Genomic DNA, 22,857 nt, shown 5'->3' with positions numbered 1-22,857 from the left:
CCTGGCTGCTACATAAAGAAGCCAAACAGGAAAGCGGTTAGTTTTCACCTAAAAGTCCATGAAAGATAACTGTACACTGTCTCTACATCTACATTGTATATAATTATCTCTTCATACTTAATTGCACTCCCAGCATATGTAATGTACTCTGTTTGTTATGCGTGTTGTTATTGTTTCATGGAGCTTTTCTTCCCGGGCCTCAACTAATAATGGGCTCTTCTTGGCCCGGTGGACCTCCCGGTCATCAAACTGTAATAAATAAAATAAATAAATAAAATAACATTTTAAAATAGGAATAAAAAAATCATGCCACAGAGTGGGGTAACAAGAGTAATGCTTGGTAATTTGCATGAAAATTGGTCAAGCATAGTCAGACATGGAAATGCTAAAGATGTCACTCAAATGGCAATGGTGGACATAAAGGCACATACAACCACATGAGAAGTCCACCTTCAAAGCAGAGTCCCATCAGCTAAGACTCCAAAAATGTTTGTTGCTAAAACTAAAAGGGAATATAATTATTTGGGAAATTTTGGTGAAAGTATGTACAGAACTCCAGGTAGCTGCTTCTAGAATGTCTCTGGTAGGGACACCTCTGAGAAAGACTGTACAGGTAGATGCAGCCATGGGTAAATGGGGTCTAATCCCCTGTGGGATAGGTTTTCCATGGTGCTTATAGCAGAAATAAATGCAATGGCCTATCCATTTAGAAATGGTTTGCATTGAAATAGCCTTCCCCTCTGCCCCTGCAGCAAATGCCACCAGCAGTTGTTCAGATTTCCTTTGAGGTTTAGTCCTGCCCAAGTAAAATCTAAGTTGTCTGTGCACATCTAAGAAGTGCAGTATCCATTCCCTTTTGTTCTGTGGATTAGAAAAGAAGGTTGGCAAATGAATGGACTGATTAAGAGCCACAATGGATACCACCTTGGGCATGAAGGAGGGATTGGTCCTAAGGGACACCCTGTCCGCATGAAGGATGATGAAAGGCTCCACTGCCATAAGGGCCTGTAATTCAGATACCCTTCTTGCTGAAGTGATTGCTAAAAGGAAAGCTGTTTTCCAAGGAAAGAATTTTAAATCTGCACAAAGTTGAGGTCCCAGGCTGGAGTTGGGGTGCTTCTGAGTGGTTTTAAGTTTTTGGACCCTCTGAGGAACTGCTTGAGTAGTGGGTGAGGGAAGAGGGATGGTTCTGTGTTATACTGAGCTGAAATGGCTAAGGCATGAATTTTGATGGAGGAAAAGGAAAGGCCCTTGTAAAGCATCTCAGTTAAGTATTGACGCATCTGAAGTAAATTGGGCACTGCTGTGCCCATCCCTTGAATTTGGTTCCAGGCACAGAATCTTTTCCATTTTTCAGCATAAGATTTTCTAGTACTAGGCCTCCTTGCCTCCAAAATGACATATAACACTTGTTTACTGAGGGATGGTAGCGGAGAGATTAGGTAATTAGCCAGGCTGCCAGGTTCAGGGTTTGAAGCTGAAGGTGCAGAATCTGGTTCTCCTGTTGTGACAACAGGGTGGGGGTCTGAGGCAGGTGCCATGGAGCCAGCAATGACACACTGCGCAAGAGGGGAAACCAGTGTTGGCATGGCCAGTCTGGTGCAATCAATATCGTCCTTGGCTTGTCCTGTTTGATCTTTAGGAGTTCTTTGGGGAGGGGGGCAGAGGAGGAAATGCATAAACTGACAGGTTTTTCCAGCTGAAAGACACAGCATCCACTTTCAGAGCTTGTTTGTAGGGAGTCCTTGTGCAGAATTTGTCTAATTGGTAGTTCTTGGGGGAGGCAAATAGGTCTATATTTGGGATCCCCCATTTGTTTGTCAGCATGTTGAAAGTCTTTGGTTCCAGTTTCCACTCGTGTGGGTCCATGAGATTTCTGCTTAGTTCGTCTGCCAGTGTATTTAGTTTTCCTGGCAGGAATTGAGCCTGTAAATGCACTTGGTAGCTCAAGGCTGTGTTCCACAGAGACATGGCTAGTCTGCAGAGGGGGTATGAATGGGTGCCTCCCTGCTTGTTTATGTACCACATAACAGTGGTGTTGTCCGTCTTTACCATTAATTGTTCTGGAAGAATGTGGTCCTTGAAGGCTGTCAGAGCATTCTGTACAGCTAACATTTCTTTTTGATTGATATGCAGGTGCATTTGACTTGGGTTCCATTTGCCCTGAATGCACCTCCCTGCCATGTGAGCCCCCCATGCATTGTCTGATGCGTTTGTTAGGGTTTGGGCGGCAGGGGGTAGAGTGAAGGAAGTCCCTTGTTTTGGTGGCAGGCCATATGCAAGGTATAACAGGAATCATTACTTCTAGGTCCTGAGAATGTTGACACCATAGGCTTTTCAAAAACCATTGTAGTTTCCTCATATGTAGTCTTGCATATGGAATTAGTAGAATGCAGGAGGCCATGAACCCCCAAGGCTTGCAGTATTTGCTTTGCAGATAGCAGGGTTTTTGTGGCCATTAGTTTGAAGTAAGTTGTCAAATGAATTTGTTTCTCTGGCGTGAGGAAAACCATCTGGGAAGTTGTATTCAAGCTTGCTCCCAGGAATATAATTTGTTGACAGGGTACCAGATGTGATTTCTTTTCATTTATGGTGCACCCCAGACAAGATATCACCTTTTGTACAAATGCCAGATGATTCAAAAATATGTCCTGGCTTTCTGCCTGAATTAGACAATCGTCCATGTATCGGTAAATTTGAATATTTCTTTGCCTGCAAAATGCAATGACTGGAGCTAGGCACTTTGTGAATACCCTGGGTGCAGTACATAAGCCAAAGGGCAGTGCAAAGTACTGATAGTGCAAGTAGCCTGCTTTGAAGCGTAGGTATCTTCTGCAAGATTCCCTGATTGGGATATGCCGGTAGGCTTCCTTTAAATCAAGTGTTGCCAACCAGGCATCTTTGCCTAGCATAGGAAGCAACTGGTGAAGAGTTAGCATTTTGAATTTTGGAATCACTAAAAAGGTGTTTAAGGTAGATAGGTCCAGGACAGCACACCATAAGTTGCCTTTTCTGGGTACCAGGAAAAGTCTTGAGTAAAAACCTTGTCCCTTTTCCTCTTCTGGTATAGTTTGAATAGCCATTATGCTTACGAGAGAGAGTACTTGCTTTTGAGTCTCCGCCTACTGATTTGGGGGTACATTTGACCAACCCTTTGGGGTTGGTAACATGTGGAATTGAAATCTGTATCCTTGGGAAATAAGAAGTTATGTACTCACCATAACGTTCCATCTGAGTAGGTAAACTTCATTTGTCAGCAACCTATGGGAATCTGATCCGACCTCGGATCCGAGCTGGCAGTTTTCAGCAGCCTTAGATCAGAGCTCTAAGCTCCTCCCCCTACCCATTATCCCCTGCCAACCCTGACTGACCTCAGATCAAGTTTGCCCAACAGCAGAAACTGCTATAAGATTATTATTCTCAAGATAAAGTGGGTAAAAGCCATGGACCTGAGTATGAAGACATTCGCAAGTGAGGGGGCAGGAGGGAGGGACGGTTGCTGACAAATGAAGTTTACCTACTCCGATGGAACGTTATGGTGAGTACATAACTTCTTAATCCGAAGTAGTTAACTTCATTTGTTGAGTCCCCAGCTACCTGAATCTTGGGCGGTCTCCATGGAAGGATGTTCCGGAGCACTGCAGAGCCAAAGGATGCTCTCCCTCTGGAGATAATGTCCAATTTATAGTGATTAATAAAGGTATGAGATGAGGCCCAAGTGGCTGCCGAGCAAATATCATCCAAAGAAACTCTAGCTCTAAAAGCCGCAGAGGTAGACATAGATCGAGTAGAGTGGGCATGGACACCCTGAGGTGCGGGCCTGCCCGAACTTTCATATGCTAAAAGGATACACTGTGAAATCCATCTAGACAGTGTGACTTTCGAAACAGATTTACCCAAGTTAAATTTGGCAAAGGAGACTAACAACTGGTCAGATTTCTTATGACCAGATGTCCTGTGGATGTAGAAGCGAAGTTGTCTATGCACATCCAATGAGTGTAATTTGTATTCCCCTTTGTTATGGTAATTAGGAAAAAATACCGGCAGGTTGATGGACTGGTTAATATTTGACTCAGAGGCAACCTTGGGAAGAAAAAAGGGATTGGTCCTGAGGTAAACTCTATCCTTGTGAAAGGTCAAGTATGGGGGTTTTACACAGAGGGCCTGTAGTTCAGAGACCCTTCGAGCCGAGGTGATAGCAACAAGAAAGGCCGTTTTCCATGACAAGAATTTAAGATCTACTGAAGCTGCAGGCTCAAACGAGGGAGCTGTCAAGGCCTGCAGCACCAGCGTTAAATCCCAAGGAGGGACTACATTCTTCACTGGAGGTCTGAGCAGAAAGGTGCCCTTAAAAAAGGTCTTACACAATTTCGTGGTGATCAAAGGGCCCAGTTCATTTCCCACGTGATAAGAGACAGCTGCTAGTTGAACCTTGACTGTGGAGGAGCTAGCCCCCTGATGAAACAGTCCTGACAGAAAGTATAATACAGCGGGCAAAGGAACTGTAAAAGGATCCAAATTTTTGTGTGCCGCCCAAATGGAGAAACGTTTCCATTTGCTGCTATAGATCTTTCTAGTAGAAGGCTTGTGCACTGCTACTAGAATAGTTTTAACTGAGGAAGAGATACCGGGAGTCCTAGCTACGCGTAGAACTGGAGCAGCCAAGCTGTGAGCTTGAGGTTGTCCAGGTTTGGGACTGGGAGATCTAGGGGGTGGGATATTAGATCCGGACGGGGATCCAGAATTCAAGGAGGATTCACCAGATGAGACCAAAGGTAAGGGAACCAGGTTTGACGAGGCCAAAACGGGGCAATGAGGATAATCCTGCTCCCCAACCTACTGGCTTTTTGAAGAAACTTCAGCATCAGAGGAAGAGGAGGGTAAGCATAAAGAAGACCGGGAGGCCAAGCATGCACCAGAGCGTCTCTCGGGGGTTCCCCGGAGGGGGAAATGAGAGCGAAGTAGTCATAACATTTTGTGTTCAAGGGAGAGGCAAAGAGATCGCAACAGGGTTGACGCCATTTGGCGAAAATCCGATTTGCTATCTCGGGATTCAGAGACCACTTGTATGGTAACAGGATGGTGCGACTTAGTTTGTCCGCTAGGATGTTGGACCATCCCGGAATGTGCGTTGCTATGAGAAAGTGGTTGGTGGAGATCGCCCATTCCCACACCCTCATGGCCTCTCGAAAGTGTGGGTAAGACCTGGTTCCCCCCGGTTTGTTAATGTACCAGACAACAGACATATTGCCTGTCTGAATCGTAATCGTTCCTACAGGAAGAAGGTCCTGAAGTGCTTGCAACGCTAACAGTACTGCCCTCATCTCTAGGATGTTGATATGCAGTGAGGTCTCCGTGAGGTCCCACGTGCCTTGGACTGTCCTGCCAGAACAATGCCCCCCCCACCTGAGACGGGAGGTGTCCGTGGTCACCGTGGCTAGTGGAGGGGGTCATAGAAAAGGGGCGTCCTTGCTGGAGGTCCGGAGATTGGAGCCACCATAGGAGGGCACTCCTGCAAGCCCTGCTGAGGGGAACGGGATGGCTCAGAGGATAGTGAAGAAAGGACCACTGGACCTGAAGGGTCCATTGTAAGACCCTCATGTTCAAACGTGCCATTGGCAATAGGTTGATTGCTGCCGCCATCGAGCCAAGAGCCCTCAGGACCAATTCCGCCGGGAGAGCTGGAGATTGCAGAATGGCCTGCACGTGTAGCCTCAGGGTTAGTAGCCGGTCTGTGGTCAAGAAAGCTAGGAGTTTGTTTGTGTCTAATCTGGCCCCTATGAAGTCTATGGTTTGAGTCGGAATAAGAGACGACTTCTCTATGTTGATAGTGATCCCCAGCCGGGGAGCTAGACGAAGAAAGTAATTTCTGGCTGCACAGAGTAGATGCCTTGTCGGGGCGGTCAGGAGCCAGCCGTCCAGGTACGGGAAGACCTGAATTCCCTGGAGCCTCAGGTGGGCCGCTATCACTGCTAACACTTTGGTGAACACCCTGGGGGGCTGTGGTGAGACCAAAGGGGAGGACCCTGAATTGGAAATGACTGGCTCCTAGCCAGAAGTGGAGGAACCCCCTGAATCGCCTGTCCATCAGAATGTGGTAGTACGCATCCTTGAGGTCTATAGAGCACATCCAATCGTTCTCCCGCAAAAGGGGGAGAATGGATTGAAGAGTGACCATGCGGAACTTCTCTTTGGTTACTGACAGATTCAGGGAAGACAGGTCGAGGATTGGTCTTAAGTCCCCCGTCGTTTTTGGCACCAAGAAGAACCTGGAGTAAAACCTGGACCTGCACTGGTCTGGGGGGATGTGCTGGATGGCTCTTTTTTCCAGCAAATGTTGGATTTCCATTGCTGCTGCCTCCCTCTGATCGGGTGGGACATCGAGGAGGTATCTGGGTCTGCATGGGTAAAGAGAAAAGGGGATCTGATATTCACTGGATATAATGCGAAGCAGCTAGTGTTCTGTCGTGATGGACTCCCAAGCTGCTGGGTGCTTCAAGAAACCCCACCCAACTGCCTCCAGAGTGGAGCAGTCGGGCAACCCCTCAGGGGTGTTGCGTGGGTTGGTCCGAGAAGGGTTCTCTGGATCCAAAGTTCCGTGGGCCCCCTCTGCCTCTAGGGTGGCGTCCACCCTGCCCCACCTCTGCCGCGGAAGGGCTAGGAGTCTGGAGCGGGACGGGACTGTTGCGACTTCTGGAACCACATCTCCTTCTGTCCCTTTTGGTTCTTAGAGAAGGACCTCTGGGGAGCAGAGAAGCGGACTCCGATGGCAGACGTCTTCCCGTCCTTTTCGCTCTGGACCAAGGTTTCTCGCACGGTTTTGCCGAAGAGGGCAGAACCATCAAAAGGGGCATTAGCGAAAGACGCCTTAAAGCGTTCTGCAAAATCACAGTGCCGGAGCCAGGCCTGACGTCTCATGACGAGGCCCGCTCTGCTGGCTCTAGCAGCTCCTTCCGTGACATGAGACAGTAGCTGCATAGAGGTGTTAGATATGGAATGTAGAGTGGCCATCTGGGTGGAGTGCAATTGTTTGTCCTCCACCGACATGGACTCGGGGGGCGATGCAGCGTACTCTTTGATAAGGTCCCGCTGCAGTCGGAGCACATGTGCCATGTAGTTCAGCGACCTCACAGAGAACGTAGCCGAACTAAACACCCGCTTCCCTAGGTGGTCCATCGACCGAGACTCCTTGCTCGGGGGATGAACCGAGGGACTCTCCTGAGCAAGTTCCCTCTTGGTGGCCGCCGCCACCAACATGGCATCTACAGGGGGACCCTTGCTCCAGTGGGATTTGTCAGAGGGTGGGCTAAGAATATTGTCCGGGCGCTTGGGGACTGGCTCTACAGTGTCCGGCTCCTTCTACGCCCTGGTAGTAATCAAGTCTACCAGGGGGTCGGCCGGAGGGGACACCCCAAGATGTAAACGGGCCTGCTTCAAATGCCTCCAGGAACACGGATTCGTCCGAGGTAGGCTTTGGGGCAGACCCCCCCCCCCCTTATTCTGAGCATCTCCATGATGTCACCAAATGAAATATCTTCGGGGGGGGATCTTGGGGAGCCTTCCCCTTCCTCCAAATCCGTGTCCTCAGTCAAGGACTCTTGGGGAGTCCAGGTGCCTCCTTTTGCATCTTCGCTTGTGAGGAACCTCCTCGGGGGGGCTGTCCGAGGAGGTCTCACCAGCAATGTCTTGTTCCAATGGAACTACCTGGGACGTCAAAGCAGGCTGTCCCTGGGGCCAGGTGATGGAAGTCGGATCCAACAGAGAAGGAGTGCAGGGTGGAGCCATGGCATGGGCCGGGGGCCTGGAATCCCTCGTCAGAGCCCTCTCCACCACGTCGAATGCCGAGGGAGAGCTGCTCTCTCTAGGATCTGAAAACAGACCCTCGCTCAGATCAGATGGACGAATCAGAGCCGGCGCCGAAGCGATCGGATCTGACGGACCAGCATGCTCCGACCTGGATGGAGCCGAAGACATACCGATACCGCCGGATCCGAAGCTCAGCCCCCGGCTCAGAGAGCTCGGATCCGAAGAAAATGGACCCGACAGACTCGAGGGAAGTGTCGGCGCCGAAGTACCCGAGACTGTCAGCGCCGACACACCCCTGGCTCCAAGGCTGCCCGGCTCCGAAGACTCCGAACCCGGGAAACGGGACGGAGAAGGAGCTATCGGGGCAAAGAAGGGGGTCGAGCTCCCCCCCAGAGGGGGGGCAGGAGCACTCCCATCTGCAGTTGGCCTGGAGGAATCTTATCATCCGGTCCAAATCTGTATCAGTGAGACTTCGGGTAGATCTCGACGAGGCCACCGAGGCGGGGCGGGAGTGTCGCCTCGATGACCTCGACGGAAATCGGGTCTCCTCCTCCTCCTCAGGACCCGGTGAAAAGCATGGGGACCGGATCTGAGAAGAAGGAGACCCAGAAGTCCTGGAGGGAGAAGACCGCTTAGCCAGTGGGGCCGAAGCGGAGGCCTCGGCCCGCCGCTTGTGGTGCTTCTCCTTCCTCCTTTCTTTCCTAGCCTCCCTCTCCTCCGGGCCTAAGGCAGGAGGTTGAGTCCAGACCGGGGGGAGGGAAGCAGGAGTGGCAGCCGCCGCAGCTGCAGTGGGAGCCATGGGAGGACCGGAGGTAGAAGCCAAGTCCGGGGGCAGAAGACCCACCAGAATCAGCTTAGACCTTCGGTCCTTGAGTGCCGTGGGGTTGAACGCTGCACAGATGGTACAACCAGAGGACACGTGCTCAACCGCAAGGCACAACACACACACACAGAGTGTGGCCATCTGCTGGGGACAGCTTATGGCCACACTCGGTGCACTTAGAAAACACCAACTTTGGGGCCTCAGACATACTAGAAGGTAAAACCACACACACTAGGCCCCAAACACACACACACACACACAACCCTGACAGAACCACGAGGGAAGGGGGAGGTTAGATATGGAACAAAATAAATTAAACTAAGAGAGTTCTAAGAGATAAAGGGACATGAAAACACACTCACACCAAGAGTTAAAGAAAAGGGTCAGAAAAGTTAAATTTTTCTCACAAAGTGGACGAAAAATGCCTGGAACTCAGGATCAAGCTGCTGAAGTAAACTGCGTCAAACTAGATCTGAGGTCAGTCAGGGTTGGCACAGGATTATGGGTAGGGGGAGGAGCTTGGAGCTTGGATCTAAGGCTGTTGAAAACTGCCGGCTCGGATCTGAGGTCGGATCCGATTCCCATAGGTTGCTGCACAAATGAAGTTAACTACTTCAGATCTATATTTAAAACCCATTTGTCCTGGGTAATGAGTTCACAGTTATTTGCCTGCAGAGCAATCATTCCCCCTAAAGCAGCAGTCAGTTGAGAAGTGCTTGGAAGTTTTAAAGTTAAGTCATTGAGACAGTTTACCACAGGGGGAGGCTTACTAATCCCCGATTTGGAAGTGGGAGCCCCCCGCTGCTTAGTCCTGTGCGTACCCTGGGACCGAAGCCTGGGTGTTCTGCTGGATCTGGGTTTGGACTGAAGGCCTGGAAGAGGAAGGAAAGGACCAGTTCTTAGAGGACCAATGCTTACTAAATCTTGGTGGCTGTACTTGTAGGAAATCTTTAACAGTTTGCATAGATCTAGCTTTTTCCTCCATCTTTTTAAGGACTTCTTCTGCTCTGTTGCCAAACAGGCAGTCCTGATTTAAGGGAGCATCCAGTAGCTTAGCTTTAACATGATCTGGCGGGGCGGGAGTGTCGCCTCGATGACCTCGACGGAAATCGGGTCTCCTCCTCCTCCTCAGGACCCGGTGAAAAGCATGGGGACCGGATCTGAGAAGGAGACCCAGAAGTCCTGGAGCGAGAAGACCGCTTAGCCGGTGGGGCCGAAGCGGAGGCCTCGGCCCGCCGCTTGTGGTGCTTCTCCTTCCTCCTTTCTTTCCTAGCCTCCCTCTCCTCCGGGCCTAAGGCAGGAGGTTGAGTCCCGACCGGGGGGAGGGAAGCAGGAGTGGCAGCCGCCGCAGCTGCAGTGGGAGCCATGGGAGGACCGGAGGTAGAAGCCAAGTCCGGGGGCAGAAGACCCACCAGAATCAGCTTAGACCTTCGGTCCTTGAGTGCCCTGGGGTTGAACGCTGCACAGATGGTACAACCAGAGGACAGGTGCTCAACCGCAAGGCACAACACACACACAGAGTGTGGCCATCTGCTGGGGACAGCTTATGGCCACACTCGGTGCACTTAGAAAACACCGACTTTGGGGCCTCAGACATACTAGAAGGTAAAACCACACACACTAGGCCCCAAACACACACACACAACCCTGACAGAACCACGAGGGAAGGGGGAGGTTAGATATGGAACAAAATAAATTAAACTAAGAGAGTTCTAAGAGATAAAGGGACATGAAAACACACTCACACCAAGAGTTAAAGAAAAGGGTCAGAAAAGTTAAATTTTTCTCACAAAGTGGACGAAAAATGCCTGGAACTCAGGATCAAGCTGCTGAAGTAAACTGCGTCAAACTAGATCTGAGGTCAGTCAGGGTTGGCACAGGATTATGGGTAGGGGGAGGAGCTTGGAGCTTGGATCTAAGGCTGTTGAAAACTGCCGGCTCGGATCTGAGGTCGGATCCAATTCCCATAGGTTGCTGCACAAATGAAGTTAACTACTTCAGATCTATATTTAAAACCCATTTGTCCTGGGTAATGAGTTCACAGTTATTTGCCTGCAGAGCAATCATTCCCCCTAAAGCAGCAGTCAGTTGAGAAGTGCTTGGAAGTTTTAAAGTTAAGTCATTGAGACAGTTTACCACAGGGGGAGGCTTACTAATCCCCGATTTGGAAGTGGGAGCCCCCCGCTGCTTAGTCCTGTGCGTACCCTGGGACCGAAGCCTGGGTGTTCTGCTGGATCTGGGTTTGGACTGAAGGCCTGGAAGAGGAAGGAAAGGACCAGTTCTTAGAGGACCAATGCTTACTAAATCTTGGTGGCTGTACTTGTAGGAAATCTTTAACAGTTTGCATAGATCTAGCTTTTTCCTCCATCTTTTTAAGGACTTCTTCTGCTCTGTTGCCAAACAGGCAGTCCTGATTTAAGGGAGCATCCAGTAGCTTAGCTTTAACATGATCTGGCGGGGCGGGAGTGTCGCCTCGATGACCTCGACGGAAATCGGGTCTCCTCCTCCTCCTCAGGACCCGGTGAAAAGCATGGGGACCGGATCTGAGAAGGAGACCCAGAAGTCCTGGAGCGAGAAGACCGCTTAGCCGGTGGGGCCGAAGCGGAGGCCTCGGCCCGCCGCTTGTGGTGCTTCTCCTTCCTCCTTTCTTTCCTAGCCTCCCTCTCCTCTGGGCCTAAGGCAGGAGGTTGAGTCCCGACCGGGGGGAGGGAAGCAGGAGTGGCAGCCGCCGCAGCTGCAGTGGGAGCCATGGGAGGACCGGAGGTAGAAGCCAAGTCCGGGGGCAGAAGACCCACCAGAATCAGCTTAGACCTTCGGTCCTTGAGTGCCCTGGGGTTGAACGCTGCACAGATGGTACAACCAGAGGACAGGTGCTCAACCCCAAGGCACAACACACACAGAGTGTGGCCATCTGCTGGGGACAGCTTATGGCCACACTCGGTGCACTTAGAAAACACCAACTTTGGGGCCTCAGACATACTAGAAGGTAAAACCACACACACTAGGCCCCAAACACACACACACACAACCCTGACAGAACCACGAAGGAAGGGGGAGGTTAGATATGGAACAAAATAAATTAAACTAAGAGAGTTCTAAGAGATAAAGGGACATGAAAACACACTCACACCAAGAGTTAAAGAAAAGGGTCAGAAAAGTTAAATTTTTCTCACAAAGTGGGAAAAATGCCTGGAACTCAGGATCAAGCTGCTGAAGTAAACTGCGTCAAACTAGATCTGAGGTCAGTCAGGGTTGGCACAGGATTATGGGTAGGGGGAGGAGCTTGGAGCTTGGATCTAAGGCTGTTGAAAACTGCCGGCTCGGATCTGAGGTCGGATCCAATTCCCATAGGTTGCTGCACAAATGAAGTTAACTACTTCAGATCTATATTTAAAACCCATTTGTCCTGGGTAATGAGTTCACAGTTATTTGCCTGCAGAGCAATCATTCCCCCTAAAGCAGCAGTCAGTTGAGAAGTGCTTGGAAGTTTTAAAGTTAAGTCATTGAGACAGTTTACCACAGGGGGAGGCTTACTAATCCCCGATTTGGAAGTGGGAGCCCCCCGCTGCTTAGTCCTGTGCGTACCCTGGGACCGAAGCCTGGGTGTTCTGCTGGATCTGGGTTTGGACTGAAGGCCTGGAAGAGGAAGGAAAGGACCAGTTCTTAGAGGACCAATGCTTACTAAATCTTGGTGGCTGTACTTGTAGGAAATCTTTAACAGTTTGCATAGATCTAGCTTTTTCCTCCATCTTTTTAAGAACTTCTTCTGCTCTGTTGACAAACAGGCAGTCCTGATTTAAGGGAGCATCCAGTAGCTTAGCTTTAACATGATCTGGCAAGGATTGTTCCTTAAGCCAAGCATGCCTTCTAAGTAAAGACCCAGTGACAGCAGCCCTGCAAGATGCCTCTAGTGAATCAAAACCAGATTGCAAAGTCTGTTTTTCCAACCTGTTCAGCAGAATGCATAAAATCTTGTAAATCCCTATTTTCAGCACAATTAGAAATCAACATCATTTTCTGTTTAAGCACTCCAATAATATGCTGCTGATACTCTAACATATGAAACTGGCAGTTTAAGGCCCTAATGGCCAAAGTTGCAGAAGTGTATACCTTCTTACCCCATCTATCCAACACCCTGGAGTCTCTGTCAGAGGGGGTAGGATTTCTGGCAGTAGTAGCCTTAATGCCATTGGGTCCCTGTGAAATGGTCTCAAGATCCACAGTAGGATTTTTAAAAAGGAACTTGTGAGAGTCAGGAACCCTGTAATATCTATTAGGTTTTCTGGGAGCAGGAGGTAAAGAGTCAGGGGCCAAGCTAGATTCCGAAAAGGCATCATCTACAATGTCTAGTACAGGAGGGATAGCTAAAGGCCTGTGCTGGGGCAGGAGTAAGAAATCCCTAAGCCTCTTTTTAGAATCAGAGTAATCCTGACTTTCCCAACGAAAATGCTCCCCAAGAGTATACAAGGTTTCACCAAAAGAAAAATCCTCTGGGGGGAAGTAGAGAGAATAGAGTCCTCTGCATCAGAATCCTCATAGGTAGATAAGGGTAAATCCTGGTCATCAGAGGAAACAGAAATTTCAGAATCCTGGTCAGAAGTATCATAAGCAAATTCAGTCCTAGGTCTCAGAGAGGAAAGGTTTGCTTCCCCTGATTAAAGTAACAAGGTCTTCAGCTATTCTTATCATTTGTTTTTTTAGGCATAGAGGCCTGACCATGCGGTCTGGGAGTTGGTTTTCTAGGCACGGTTCGAGATTTAGGCCTTAAAGAAGAAGATGGTGTTGGTTTAATATGCAAGTCAGTAGTCCTAAATACACCCTCAGAAGCTGGTGTCTGCACAGCGGCTCCAGACCCATCCAAGGTAGAGACATCCGCAGGTTCCACGGTTGAAGCATCTCGTGGCATACAGGATTCCGAATGGGTCTCAGTAGAGGCCTGCGAATCTGAAGTAGCAGGTATCAGGGGCTGTGAAAGCACCTCACCGAGTACCGGCGAACTGGCAACTGGCTTAGAAGAGTCGTTGGCAGCTTTGGACCTAGGCGGCCTGTCTCTGTCTTTATCTTTGCATTTTTTCGGAATGTTGGTAGTTTGATGGCTTACCGAAGACATAACTGAATAATTGAACAGAGTACCAAAATATTTAGAAGCGTAAATATACAGATGACGAATAGTTCATTGCTTAAATAAGGCACAAAACCGACAGCGAGGTACGTTGTGGTCAGAGCCTAGGCAAGGAATACAGTATGAATGGAAATCTTTATGATGTATTTGCTTTCCACAAGAAATACAATTATTGACTTTTACTGACATCAGTTTAGAGCAAGAAAAAAATTTCCCCAACAGGGTACTTCGCTTTAGTTGAAGACTTCGGTTCTGAAACTCGAAAACGAAAATTTCAGGAGTCGGCCGACCAGCACTTGCAAACTGTTTCTGCTTCGGGCACAGCACGGCAAGAAAGACTGATGTAATGGCGTCGGCTGCATGCTTTACACCCCTGACTACCTGACGTCATGGAAGATGAGATGGCAACCGACGCAGGACCCAAGACTTTGACAATCAGGCCAACTGAGGGCTACTGCAAACAGATAACCCAAATGTGATGACTGCAACAGTGAAACACGAATAACATTCATAATTCTTTGCAATGCATGGAACTTTATCTGCTCCATGTACTACTACTAGCCAAAAGGAAAAAAATGTCAAATTAAGACAAGGCTGTTACCAGCAATCAGAAGTAGAGATCTGCTGGAAAGTGTCTTATCTGACCGTAATTTGGTTTACAGTCCAAAATGCATGTGACAGGGAAATAAAGGGTCAGGACCTTGCCCTCCTTAGATGCATGCATCACACTTCCTTACTGAAAGTAACAAAGGATGGAATTGTCTAGGTGGGTATGACTGCTGAGGAACCTATTAACTTAATTACTGCAAAGAAAAGTTAGGAGTTGAGGGTTTAGTGGTACAACTGTCAAACAGGGTAGCGAATAGTACATCAGATACTGCACGCTACAATACAATCATTTTTTGTCCAAGCATGCCAGATTCTTTTCACTCGGGTCATTTTGCAATCTGACTCAAACACATGCATGCTCTTTTCCTTAAGCATAAAATGTAATGCACTGCAAGTCTGAATACAGCTAACAAAAACTTGAATATGTATATGCCTGGAAAGAAATTGGTCATGATGTGGGCAACTGCCTCATTTAAAGACAACAGTAGGATTGCCCCAGACTCAGCATCTGGGCAAAGTCTCCACTAAAGCCTGTCAAGATGAGATGACGACTGGAACTGAACCCACTAAGTCACTACAGCCAGCTGAAAAATATAGTATTAAAGACAAACACTGTCTCCTCATACTGTGATGGATACAGATATGAATGATTACCATGAAGTAAGATAAACTTTACCACTGTGATTCCATTCCAGTACAGCCAAATTAATTTCCCACTATTTGTTGCCTGTAAGCTTTGTGGGATTTTAATGCATTAATCTAACTCAAGCAGCAATAACACAGAGCCTGAACACTTAAAATGTGTAGCAATATGAAGAAGGGAACTCAGCCTTACCTAAAACGCAGGCACATCCACAATCACAGAGGTAATCAGCTAGAGTTGGTTTCCATTTAAGTGAAAATCTTCCATCTGAAAGAAAGAATCCACTCTTAATTTGATGTTAATGCAGCAATTCAATAGAACTGAATATGGTATAATACAATAAAAACAAATACTACAGAGCACTCCATTGCTCCTCTCATTTGTGCATTCAAAAGCATAAAGAGTCCTACATCTGGACCATTACTACATCATTAAAAAGGGATCTATTAGGGGACTACAAAATTTGAAGCAAAAAGTAGAAACAAAAACAGTCTGAGGTAAAGCTACAACAGTATTCATGTTATAAACAATGTTTGAGCATGCTCACCATGAACAGGCATAAAAACAACGCAGACTGTTCCAAACACTATCCAAACATATAAAGCCTGTGAAAGGAAAATGATCACTACCCCTTCAAGTCAGTTTGAGTTTCAGCTAAATGTTGTGTAGTTGCTCATCCCATTTTCTTTTCCTTATCTCAGTCTTCATTAACACTGTGGATTTGTGCTACTACCCAACCATTTTAGGACAGTGCCATTAGCCTGCAACTATGTACCTGAACTAGTACACAGAACAGCAGTAGCAGAGCTGCTATTTCAAAAACTTGGCAAATAAGTGAAAAAGGGCATGTTGCCAACAACCTACTACTTAGAAGGAAATGGACAGAGATGTGTGGTGTCAGAGGTTGGTACAAGTTAAAACAGCTATTCAAAACAAGCTGACTACGAGAAAATATTTAATGGGGATAAAAGCTGTAACATTAAGTGTTTAAAACGTGAAACTACATAAAAAGGGTGGACCTAAAGTAGTGATATACAGTTCAATTGCTGTAAATGAACAAAATGATGAAAGACGTGGGAATTTTTTCAAGATAATGGATGATAAAAGGAAGACAATGTATAAATCTCTCTCTCTCTCTCTGTATATATATATATATATATATATATATATATATATATATATATATATATATATATATTTATATATTGATATACATTAATAGAAATATATATATATATATATATATATATATATATATATATATATATATATATATATATAGATATAGAGACATACACACATATACATATATGTATAGATATATATATGTATATATATATATATATATATATATATATATACATACACACACACACACAGATAGAGATATAGATACATTTATAGGGAGCTGTCCATTACATAGTGGTTCATTTGGTCAATTTTAACATTGTGGTGCATTACATCAAACCTCTTTGGTCGATGAATGTGAAGGAGCATTAAAATGGATTATCTGCATATGTGGGCGGCCATGGTGGTGCAGTGGTTAGCATTGTCGCCTCACAGCAAGAGGTTCTCCGGTTCGATCCTCGGCTGGGGTGCCTTCTGTGCGGAGTCTGAATGTTCTCCCTGTGGTTGCGTGGGTTTCCTCCGGGTGCTCCGGTTTCCTCCCACATCCCAAAGACATGCTGCAGGTGGATAGGACTCTCTAAATTGGCCCTAGGTGTGAGTGCGTGTGTGTGTGTGCCTTCTGTGGAAGGTTGGGCGCTAGGCTGGCAACTCGACACTGTAAAACTCCACTGCCAATCATGTGCGGACAGGTGATCTGCTGTGGCGACCCCTAACTGGGAAACACTGAAAGAAGAAGATCGCCATATGTGGTTGAGTATATTTTATATATGTAACAATGTGTACATGTGTGGGATTTGGGCTGCAGGCAAGTTGTTGGACACTAGTGTGAGATCATTATCAGTGGGTCAGTAATCTCAGAGTTACTATATATAAATAGCAGGGGTATGGTGGGTGAAGATGGGGGCTGTCCTCCTGCAGAAAACATGTTATTTTTTTGTTGTTTTGAGTGTTTCTATGATTTGAGTCAATACAGCAACGTAGTGAATTTTGATTATCTACACATGTATACAAAAAAAGAGACGGGCACACACACGAGTTAGACAAGATATTAAACATCAACATGTCGCACTCAGAAAAAATGCCAGCATAGCTAACTGACAATCTGATTATTGAACTTCACAGCCATGTTTTGGAGATAAAGAGGAGTACATTGGGGATTAGCAAAATTGTTGGAATATATATATATATATATATATATATATATATATATATATATATATATGAAATTATTAGGGAGTATGTTGCGCAAAGCTGCCCATGTGGGAGTGCAGGGGGGTTGACTACCCTACAAAAACTTTTTTTTTTTCTTTTTTGAGAGGCCACTAATCGATAAGCTGTGTTCAATCAGTTGCCCAGATTCCATTTTCAGTGGATGCTCATACATCCATATATATCTATACCTGGGTCTATTTCAGTTGCTTGAGTTACCATAACACGAAACCTGAGAAGAGCGAGATGACAACAATGAACGTACACAACACCAATGGTGTACAAGCACGAAACCTACAGGATCAAAGAAACAGTGGCAGATGTTAGACACCGTGATTTAGCGACTTTAAGTTGTACGATATTTTGGGTTTTGTGCTTGCACACCACTGGTCTTGGGTACGTTAGTCATCATCTCGCTATTTTCAGTTTCGAGGTTATGTAACTCAAGCAACTGAAGCAGATCACTATATCTATATGATATATATTTATGTGTGGGAAAAAATAATTTTTTTGCAGGGGGCAAGCTCCCCCTGCACCTCCCACACCTCCTGCTAATTATATATACCAGCTACAAGATTGCACAACAGCCGGTTATTACTCTTATTACAGATGTTAACAGAGGAAGGATCAAAGCTTTAATGAGTGTAGTTAACACACCCAGAGGGAAAGTTGCTTGACTAGGTGACATGAGTAGTAGTGGTCTGATACTTAATGCATGTCAAGAAAGTTAGAAAAGAAACAACATTTTTTATTTTGTTTACTTGCTTGTGTCGACTGCGGTGGTGCAGCAGTTAGCATTGTCCCACACAGCAAGAGGTTCTCCAGTTCAATTCTCTGCTGGAGTGCCTTATGTGTAGAATCTGCATGTCCTCAGTGTGGTCAAGTGGGTTTTGAATACATGCCGGTAGGTGTGTGTGTGTGTGTGTGTGTGTGTGTGTGTGTGTGTGTGTGTGTGTGTGTGTGTGTGTGATGTCTTCTGTGAAGGTTGGACAAATTCTTCTTCTTTCGGCTGCTCCCATTAGGGGTCGCAACAGCAGATCAGCTATCTCCACTTCTTCCTGTCCTCTGCATCTTGCTCTATGACACCAACCACCTGCATGTCCTCTCTCACCACATCCATAAACCTTATCTTATGCCTTCCTCTTTTCCTGTTACCTGGCAGCTTCATACTTAGCATCTTTTTCCCAATATACTCTGCATCCCTCCTCAGCACATGTCCAAACCAACGTAATCTTGCCTCTCTGGCTTTGTCTCCAAACCTTCCAACCTGGGCTGACCCTCTTATATACTTATTCTTAATCCTGTCTATCCTCGTCACACCCAGTGCAAATCTCAACATCTTCAACTCTGCCTCGTCAAGCTCTGACTCCTGCCTTTTATTGACACTAAAAATGTCACTGCCGATCAAATCTGCAGACCTGTGAACTGCTGTGGCAAACCCTAATGGAAGGAGCCGTAAGACATTGCTTTACTTGAATGGATGCTTGAAGTAGAGTAATGCATTAAGAAACAGTACTGTAGTTTAGTTAGTAAGTGTTTGCAACTATCAGTAACAACTAGAACAACAGGGAGTATGCTAAAGTTACATTACAATGGGTAATTCCAATTCCGTGAAACAGAGGTGGGGGAGTTCAGTGGCATATTCTAAACAACTGTGATTGCACATTATGGAGTATGAGTCAGTGGAACTATGTTCACTGAAAAGCAGTACAAAGAACTCGGAATGAAAACACAAGTTTTAATTGCTACTTGTTAAACTGTGCTGTGCTAAAGAGTCTGATGTTTCTTCTCACCACGGCAAAAGAAGCCAAGATAGAAATAGAGGCCAGACTCAGTGAAGTATTTCTTAGTAAACTGACTGCTGGAAAAAAAAAAACTGTGGTATACTGACATACTGCTGAATATTTAACACAATGATATGAAATTGTTGACTGATTGATCGCTTAAGGTATGCATACTGAATGTACTAAGCTGCTGAAAGAAATGCTTAGGAAAATGTTCTTGCACTAGAAAATGTGCTTATATTACTGAAGCTTGGTATAATTAATTAAAGTACTGACAGTACAAAAATGTGGTCTATTTAAACAAAGTGAAGCAATAACATGTAAAAATACTGAAAAGAATTCTGTGGCAGCGGAAAGTCAAGCAAATGCTCTTTAGAATCTGCAGAACCTAGCTAACTATGTCTGTACAACTACAAGAAGGTGTCTGTGCTTGCATTTTGACAAGCAGGGAGAAACTAAATGCACTGCATTGGAAGATGCAGCAGCAAAGCAATGACCTGTGCAAATACTGCTGTTAATGAACTGTGACTTGAAATGCCTGTGATTGTTATGAGGGAGTGCCACAGTTGTCAACTTTCTGCTACTCACTGTAAGGTGCAATTCTTACAAGGAAACAGTAGTCAGGTTGAAAGTGGTACAGGTATTATTCATGTAGAAACAGTACAAGTTTTACTTCTGAAAATCATAGCACTGCTACTCAATGACAAATCTGCACTTGGGATAGTGCGAACTAACTAAAGTATGTACTTTGCAAACTGCAAGTTTTAAACAGTCTACAGATTTGATATGCAAATAAGTTGATTATAGGTTCATTTCTATGAAGGCTACTGATACGCAGATAAGGTGCATTACATGTTTGTGTATCAGCTGCACCTCTATCGTTTATGCCTTAAGCATATTACGTCTTTGAAACAGGGAGGCCTGTATATAAAAAAAGCCTCTACATTTACATATTCATCTGAAAATCTGTGATCTATACAACATAGTGACACTCTTTATGGATTACACCAGCCAACATCTAGACCAACTGCATTTGATGCATATAATATTATAAAAGAATTGAAGCGGGAGCTTTAGAAAATGGAATGAGCAAATTACATAGAAATAAAATGAAAGTGTAGGAACAATACATACAGAATAATTTTCAAGACAGGACCATTGAGGTTTAAGGGAAGGTAGGAATTCAGTAATTAAAGTAATGTTGGATTGATGATGGTTACAAATAAAAGACATGAGATCTATAATGTAATAAATGGAAAAATGTTTATGTGCTTTTCTTTTCTGTTCGTGTATGTTTGCCTGTGTCTTAAAAGATAATTTAATTAAGGTGTATTAAAAAAAGTAAAGTGTTAATAAGAAGTATGCCGTTGGGTTCTGTGCAAGCATCAAACTCAAGCTGAAATACTGAGTGCATCTGAAATACAAAGTTAAAATCAAGCACTGTGCTGATAACCAACTGCATATATTTTTATAGATGCTACTACCTCACAGCAAAGTGATACTGGAGAGTCAAAATGTATTTCTGGAAAATTCAAAACTATGCTTACTAAACAGAGTATGATGGAAAAGATAAACCGAAGCACTAACAGAATCTGCAATAGAATTTAATGCACTGCAACAAGAAAATCAAAGCCAAACTCACATATGCATATTAAAAGTGGTTGAAAAAACAAACTGATGTGATAAAAGTTGTATCCAAACTGAAAATGGGGGAAAACAAGTTTCTTGATTTTAAGAGACAAACTCAAAGTCAATCTGGAATCCATGTGTCTGTTAAGTGTCTATAAAGGGATTACAAAAAAATGCTAAGAATTGCAAGCTGATTTTGAGTTACTTCACTGAAACAGGATATTACAGCAATTTCATAATATAATGTTATGGTAGATCTCCTTGGTACTGTAAAACTAACTCTGATTTGTTTCATGGTTTGGTAATAAGGTTTAATTCTATTACAATGGAGCATGCAAGGCTTCAAAAAAACTTGACCTCTTTAATAGGGAAAATCTTGGAAAGTCAGAATGTTACAGAAAACATTAACTAATCACCAGCTTTGTTGTCACTGTGCATCTGAGAAATTAAATCAAATGAAAGTACAATACAAAATAGAACTAAAACACAGGAGGTATGGTGGTTTGTTTTCAAAAAAGGCAGAAAGGGTCAATGACTGACCTTGAGCACTTGGGAAGGTAAACCAGCAAAGATTAAGACATTTTGTTCAAAGGAGTATTTGAACAAGAAGATACAGACGTGCATAATCAAACAGCTATCCAAATTGAAATTCTGTATAAGCTTACTAAAGTTTGAGATGAAGGAAATTGTGGCTCAAGGGGTTCAGAATTTGGAAAAGGTTGGGTTTCAAAAGGGGAATGAAATGAGTTAACACAGGAAGTGAAGGCATTTTATGCAGAACCTGGTACCGAGTCTGAACTAGTCATATATCATATACATAAACTCCTTTGACACCACAATGGCTTAAACATCACCACAATTGGGAGGAAAAAGGGCAATTTTCACTAAGTACAGTCCTGTAACATTAATTCCTTGATGAATTGTTAATTAGCCAAATTAGCCACCTGATTCACAATTAGATGAAAGGTTTGTTCAACAAAAACATAATTTTTTCAAGATGCAGCTGCATCCTGTCGAAACAAAAAACAGTGAAAAGTCAACAAAAATCTTGACTGCATTACTAAGATGCAAATGCTACTGGGGTCCTGCAAGAGTTGAGTTTCATTCTTAACATTCACACGTTACCCAATATTTTTTTTAATAAGCATACGACATCTGGGAGATATAGACTGAAGGTGAGTATTTAATGCAGCACACAATGACTGCAACTATAGATTCAGTTAAGGACCTGGGCATATGAAGAGATCCAGCTTTGAGTTTTTCTTATCATATCAACCATTTTGTTAAGGATAGTTATAAAACTATAGTCAATATAAAAAGATTTAAAACTTGAGGAAATCACAATGATGAAATCATTTTAAGTTACATTAGACCCAATTCAGAGTATGGAAGAATAATAATATGGAAACATTATAAGAAAACAAGAACAAATAAATTGGAAATAGAACAGCAGAAACATACCAAGGGCATGAATTGATGTCAAAAATTTAAATTATGATGAAAGATTAAAATATCTAAACTTATAGATTCATTGGTGTACTTGGTTAATGACCACTGGGGACTTTCTAAGCCTAGCCATTGCATCCCAAATCTGGCAAGTTCTGGTACCCTTGATAAGTGTAAACAGGGGCTTGTGAGTTGACCCATTTACAGGCTGTGTGCATTAGAGACATAAGTACCAAACCAAGGATGAACTTGCTGTTCCCATACAAATTTCCAAGTTACTCTTGAATTGGGTTATGGCTCACATGGACGGGGAGCCTGTTTCGGAGAAAGGGTAAGCTCTGGGATACATACCGGTCTCTCTAGCAGGTCCTGTTTACATCACAGGCAAGGTTTAAGTCTTTAGAATATGTAATTCTGGTGCGATTTGTTTTGCTGATATGCAGGAGAACCATCAGAGTGCAGTTCGACAATGTATGGCATGTCAGGCACAGATTGCTCCTCAACAGCCTGTAGGAGACAGAATGCAGGGATAAAGCTTTGAGGTGGTTTGCACGGGGCATGTTGCTTATGTCCTGTATTCTTTTAGTGAGGAACCGCTATGGATATTCCAGTTGGTTAGGTACATACCAAAAGGGGCATTGTATTCAATGACAGGTCT

The 22,857-nt window shown here is 44.9% G+C and overlaps 1 protein-coding gene across 5 annotated transcripts in view; it reads right to left on the bottom strand.

The window, feature by feature from the left end:
* The window catches only part of LOC122797160 (cell wall protein DAN4-like), an 800,950-nt gene that overhangs the window by 679,230 nt on the left and 98,863 nt on the right, over positions 1 to 22,857 (bottom strand). For all 5 annotated transcript variants that reach the window (XM_044065971.1, XM_044065974.1, XM_044065970.1 and 2 more), the window contains one exon: positions 15,196 to 15,270. The gene's annotated coding sequence lies outside the window, so the exon portion shown is untranslated. The remainder of the gene's footprint in view (positions 1 to 15,195; positions 15,271 to 22,857) is intronic.

The sequence above is a fragment of the Protopterus annectens genome, chromosome 3.part0 (assembly GCF_019279795.1).
Source record: "Protopterus annectens isolate FY-2018-M chromosome 3.part0, PAN1.0, whole genome shotgun sequence".
NCBI classification, from domain to species: Eukaryota; Metazoa; Chordata; order Ceratodontiformes; family Protopteridae; genus Protopterus; species Protopterus annectens.
The sequence above is the reverse complement of the archived record's forward strand: the minus strand, read 5'-3'. Positions and strand labels throughout refer to the sequence as shown.